The following is a 7,008-nucleotide window of genomic DNA, read 5'->3' as shown; positions in this document are numbered from 1 at the left end:
CTCACAACAATGACATCCTTCTCCAAGGACTGGTCCCTCCTTACAACATGTCCCAAGTATGTCAGATGAAGCCTCAGGATCCTTGCCTCCAAGGAGCAGCCTGGTTTAACCCTCTCCAGAATGAACCTGTTAATTTTCTTAGCAGCCCATGGTACATTCAATACGCTTCCCCAGCATCAATTATCCTTCTATCATCCCTAGGCATTGTCTAACTCTCTGATGCATAGCAAGTGATTGCAAAAACCATGACCTGTACCAGGTGCACCTTAGTCTCCAGGGTGACATCATTGCTCTTCAGTAGTTTGGAGAGGTCCCTAAAAGCAGACTTTCCCACCACAATATGTCTTTTAATTTCCTGCCTGCTGGTGCCGAGAATGTTGACCGTGGAACCAAGCAAACTAAAGCTGTGCACAAACTCAATCTCTTCACCATCCATCCTGATGCTGCCAATTATCCCAGTGGTGAGAATCTTTGTCTTCTTGATATTGAGCCTCAATCCATATTGAAGGCTGCAGTCATTGATCCTCTGCAGCAAGTATTTCAGGTCCTTCTCAGTTTCAGCAAGCAGATTGTTGATGAATCCTCCACCAGTCCTGATGCTACACTTTTCCTCATACAGTCCAGCCTCCCAGATAATCTGTTCTGCACATAGGTTGAAAAGGTATGGAGATAGGACACATCCCTGGCATACACCCTTCCCAATTTTGAACTATACAGTGTTTCCTTGGTCTGTTCTGACGACTGTCTCCTGGTCCAAGCATAGGTTTTTCATGAGCCCAATCAAGTGTTCTGGGATTCCCATTCTTCTCAGAGTCAGCCACAGTTTGTTATGATCCACACAGTCAAATGCCTTTACATAATCAATAAAACACAGATAGACATTCCTCTGGTACTCCCTGCTTTCAGCTAAGACCCATCTAACATTAGCTACAATATCCTAAGTACCACGACCCTTTCTAAGCCCAGCCTGGACTTCTGGCAGTTCTCTGCTTATGTGTTATTCCAGTAGTTTTTGGATAATCTTCAGTAGAATCTTGCTTGCATGTGATATCAATGATATTGTTCTATAATTTCCACACTCTGTTGGGTCACCACTCTTTGGAATGGGAACAAATATAGATCTCTTCCAGTCAGTTGGCCAAGTGGTTGTTCTCCAGATTTCTTGGCACAACTTGGTGAGCACGTCCAGGGCAGTGTCTGTTAGTTGGAATATGTCAGTTGGTATACCTTTTATTCTTGGGGCCTTATTTTTTGCTAATTCCTTCAAAGCAGCTTGAACTTCTTCCTTCACCACCATAGGTTCTTGCTCATGTGTTGTTTCATGAAATTCTTCTGTGTCTGCCAATTTCTTTTGAAACAGTGACTCTGTATACTCTTTCCATCTTCTTTTAATACTTCCTGGATCATTTATTATTCTACCTAAAGCTGTAAATATTTCGGGTATTTATAAATATAAATCAATCAAAATGGAAAAGTATACTGAGAATTCCAGGTCAAGTAGATTAGAGAGAACTCTCAGAGCCCACCTTGTGTGACTCTGTGGGTTACTGACACTGTGTGTGTGAAGGTTTGAAAGCCAGACTCCTAAATAGATCTGCTATCATGGAACTCTCCCGAGTGCTGAAGAGCAACGATGTCAGTCTAGAGACAAAGGTGAGCTTAATCCAGGCCATGACAGAAGAATACATGCCTTTGAGTTGCAATGCTGGAGAAACGTCTTGAACATAGCATGGACTACCAAGGAAACAAATAGGTCTGTCTTGGAGAGGGTGAAACAAATTCTCTCCTTGGAGGATAGGATTTTGAAGCTCTACCTCACTTATTCTGGGCACATGGCCAGGAGAGACTGGTCCTTGGAGAAGGACATCATGCTCATAAGGCGGACGGACAATGCAGGAAATGGAGACCCCCGGATGAGAAGGATGCAGTAACTGGGGCAATTGGGGTTGGTGTGTTGGAGTTAGTGAGGCGGGCTCAGGACAGGTAAGGGTTCAGAGCTGCTGCACATAGGGTTGCTATACATCACAGGTGACTAAATGACACATAACATATTATGACAGCTTTGGAAGCAGAAGTGACATCTACTTCCTAAATAACATGTCTCTAGAAACTCTATGAACTTTGATAAATATCAACAGTTGTAGAGGGATTTCAAGTCTTTTGTTCATAGGGTCTCTATGAATCATGCTCAACTAGAAGGCAATCAACAACAACAGCAACAGATAATTATTACTTGAAAACAATTCTAAGAAGCTCTGTTTCCTTTAGAAAATTTACCAATTTTACACAACACTTACCACTGCTGGTGACGGTACGTGAATACTAGCTACTGATCGTGGCCTTATGTGATTGGCTAGATGGCAAAGAACAACTCCATCCATCAGTGCAACTCCAATGTCATCAGGCAGAATTACTTTTAACCTTGTCTCAAGATTCTATAATTAAAAGGGGTAGAAAGTACAGATTTGCTACCTAAACACACTATATATTTCTCCTATGAACTAGGCTATGATCCAAAACGTTAAAAAGCACTGAAAAGAAAATTCATATGACTGATTCATATTCCCAGGTAAGCCCTTTTCCACAAAGGAGAGTGGAATGGTCAAATTGACTTACATTTCGAAGTATTTGCTCTCATTCATCCCGCAGATGCTCCATCTTTCTCCTCAGTGTGAAATTGGGATCTGCTGCTCCATATTCTTGGCATAAGCACGGCTAAAAGCTAAGAAATCAGAAATGTCTTAACTTACTACTTAACAAAGGTAATAATAGAGCACCCATCAGTGGAGAAAGAGGCAGCACAAAATGAAGCAGTGCAAAATTACAGAAAATACTATTACTTATTAATATATTCTGAAATAGTTTACATAATATATTTCAACTCCTCTGAATAACTGAACTTCATCAAGGGAGGGGAAAGTGTAACAATTTTTTTACACTAATACCTGTTCTTACACTATCAGAAAATTACGACCTAGATTAAAAATGATTACTGAACATTATTTAGACTTTTCTATTTATACTTATATTTATATATTTTTATATTTATATTTCTAATTATAAAACAGATTTATACTTGGAGGCCAATACAATGATTCAGTAACAAAAACTATCATTCACTACCTTGCTAAGTAACATGGATCCATTTTCTTTTGGGTTTGCCAAATGCGAAAAGATCCCTTTTTAAAACCATAATTTACACTAAGCTGCAGGAGAAAAGGTAAGGGTAGGTGAGTCTCTGTGCCAAGAGTGAGCACTCTCCACAGCTTGTGGGGAAACAAGGTCCCTCTATCTGGAGGTTTCTTGCCTCCACGCCTGCAGGGTTATCCCAGGGGACAAACAGGACAAGAGAATTTAGTATACAGAACTTCAAGCAGAGGAATAATTTTTGTAGCGCTCTGTGCAAGAGAGGGCTGATCTGAGACAACACCCACCCCCTTGCACGCAGAGGTGGTAGCCCTTATCTCTAATCTCTTGCCACTTCAGAGAAAAAGGAAGACATTAAGTTCCAGGAGAAAAGATTAATGAGAAATTGTTTGTGTAGAGCTCCTGGTCTCACACTATGTAACCACTTCATACATGAAGGAGTCCTATAGAGTTGGTATCAGGGGACTACATCAAGGCAAGATTACTACCAGGCTGTAGTACAGAACAGAGAGAACCTCAAGGACTTTAGGAAAGGCAAATATTTGCAGAAAGGACTTACAGTAGAGTGAGTAGTTCACGCCATAGACTGAATATTTTAACTTGGAAACTAATCACTAATATTATAAAAGCAAGAACCAACAACTTTCACAGACACAACGGAAAGGACCGAACACTTATCAAGAAAAACATCACATAATGTCAAGAAAGCTACAGGCCACTTGAAACGTTGCGAAAAAACAAATTAAGCCTTCTTCCAAAAAACTTGAGAATAGCAGAGTCCTCAAGAATACCCAAGAGTCAAAAAGGCAGATAATATATATTGATATGGAGACAATTAAACAGTTACAAATGATAGAAGAAACAATGGGAGCCACAAACCAAGGGAACAACCTAGAGATAGAGAACCAGAAAAAATATATTGACAAAGAGTTATTTGAACAGCTATGGGAATAGGTGCAAATGATAGAAGAAACAATGGAAACCAAGAAAACAAATTCTCCAGAGACATGGAGGCAGAAGAAGTATATTGATGAGGAGGAACTTGCACAAATACAGAAGAAAATGCCAAAAATGAAATAAAGACTTGAAACTATAGATAAAGAGGTACAAGAATTTTTAAAAAATCATCACAAGGTAGAGAGTGTACTGCCATCACAGTACTAGAAATAACAGAAAGATATGAAAATGCAATCCAGAACGTTCAAACTGAAATGGAAGAAGTGTCAAACAATCTTGAAGAAGAGATGGAGCAGAGAGTCAGTATGCTGGAAGACAAGAACCTCAATGGAAACATACTGGAAGAAAAATCAGAGATGAGACAGAAAGAAAATATTAGAATCGTGTGAGATGACATCAAAAGAAATAATACATAGATGACTGGAATTCCAGAGTAGGAGGGGGATAGCGAAATCACTGAGAAAACTGAGTTACTAGATGAAAACTTTCCAGATATTATGACGAGCAAGTAAATCTACATTCAGGAAGCTCAGTGAACACCAAATAGACTAGACCCAAAAAGGAAAACATATTACATATCCTAGTCAAATTCTCCAAAATAAAGTTAACGATAGAATACTGAAAGGAGCATGAGAAAAACAAAGAATGATCTTCAAAGGTAAAGCAATCACATTAAATTCTGACTTTTCCATAGAAACCATGGGAACAAGAAGACAATGGGATGGCATATGAAGAAAATTGAAAGAAAACATGATTAGGTATTGTTGTCATGACAGGATGAAGGCTGTTGTAATGAAGGCTGCATAGTGGAGTGGACTTTGACGGAGGAATTGTACAACAATGAAAGAACTTTTCTTTTACTCTTCAAAGAGTAGAGTGTACAGGGGGGAGGGGTGGGCAGGGAGAAAAGTACAACAATGAATGAGGAAATCCAAAGTCTCTGTGAACTTTCATTAAAATTAATTTTTTTTAAAAAAGAAAATGAAATTGAAAGAAAACAATTGCCAGCCTAGGATTCTGTACGCAGAAAACTTCTCCATCAAATATGAAGAAGAAACCACATCCTTTGGAGAAAAGAAAGACTTAAGGAATTTGTGAAAACAAGACCAATCCTGCAAAAACTTTTAAGGGAAGTCTTTCACACAGAGACACCAAAGGAAAGTGGATGGATCATAGTAACAAGAAACAACAGAAAAAGAAACACAGCAAAATGGCAACGATAAAACCTGGCCTATCAATTATCACATTTAATGTGGATGGACTTAATGCACCAATCAATAGAGGATGGGTAGCTGAATGGATAAAAAAAAAACAAAGCCCATCAATATATTGTGTACAAGAAATACATCTAATAAATTAAGAGAAACAATCAGGAATGCCAATACTAATCTCTGATAAAATAGACTTCAGAATGAAAATAACCATAAAAGATAAGGAAAGGCATTAGATAATGATTAAAGACACAGTAGATCAAGAAGATGTAACATTGTTCATCACCTATGCACCAAATTATAGACCTGCTAAATACATAGAACAGCTATTAACAGAACTGAAGAAAGACATGGACAGCACCACAATAGTGGTAGGAGACTTTAATATACCACTCTCACCAAAGGATAGGTCAACTCAAAAGAAACTTCACAAAGATGCTTAACAAAAAAGACTTAAACTAAACAGTCAGACAACTTGAAGTTGTGGATGTATTCCAAGCACTGCACCCAACTAAAACTCAATTCACTTTCTTCTCAAGTGCATATGGTGTATTCTCCAAAACTGATCATATATTAGGGCACAAAGCAAGCCTCAACAAACTTAAAAACACTGAAATAATACAAAGTCTCTTTGCAGACCACAATGCCTTTAAACTAGAAATTAACCACAAGAGAATAAAGCTTATAAACTATCAATGTGGAAGCTAAATAACATCTTGCTAGAAAACTGGATTATAGAAGAAATAAAGAATAAAATTTTTAAAAAGCTACTCGAATCAAATGATAATGAAAATACAATGTACCAACACCTCTTGGATGCAGCTTAAGGAGTCCTCAGGGGACAGTTCATAGGAATAGGGAAACACATAAAAAATGAAGAAAGAAGCAAAATAAATTATCTAACTCAAAACTTTAACAAATAGAAATATAACAATATAACCCAAAAGCCTCTAGAAGAAAGGAAATTATAAGGATAAGAGCTGAATTCAATGAGATTTTTTAGAAAAAAAAAATTGAAACCATCAATAAGACCAGGAGGTAATTCTTCCAAAGGGAGAATAAAATTGACAAACCTTGGAAACTTTAACAAAATAGGAAAAAAAGTCACAACTTGAATAAGGAAAGATAGAGGTGACATCACAACAGAACCAGAGGAAATTAATTCTATAGTATCAGAATATTAAGAAAAGTTATACTCAGATAAATTTGAAAACTTAGAGGAAAAAGGCAAATTCCTTGAAACTCATGTCCTACCCAGATTGAGAAGGAAAGATGTGCAACACTTGAACAGACCCATCACAAAAGAAGAAATTGAGTAGGTCATAAAAAGACTCCCCCCTCAAAAAAGTCCCGGACCAGATGTCTTCTCGGCTGAATTTTACCAAACATTTAGAGAAGATTTGTCACCAATTCTACTTATGCTATTTTAAAATATAGAAAAATAAGGAACATTCCCAGAGACATTCTAATTTGACCAAGCAAGCATAATAACCCTAATACCCAAACCAGGCAAAGATATTACAAACAAAGAAAACTAGACACCAATATCTGTCATGAACATTGACACAAAAATCCTTAACAAAATTCTAGCCAATACAATCCAATGTTGTTGTTGTTGTTGTTATGTGCCATCGAGTCGTTTCCGACTCATAGCGACCCTATGCACAACAGCTCTAAACCCTGCTCTATCCTG

Source organism: Elephantulus edwardii, unplaced genomic scaffold (genome assembly GCF_000299155.1).
Source record: "Elephantulus edwardii isolate Elephantulus edwardi_28Jun2011 unplaced genomic scaffold, EleEdw1.0 scaffold00336, whole genome shotgun sequence".
NCBI classification, from domain to species: domain Eukaryota; kingdom Metazoa; phylum Chordata; class Mammalia; order Macroscelidea; family Macroscelididae; genus Elephantulus; species Elephantulus edwardii.
This window is presented reverse-complemented; position numbering follows the sequence as displayed.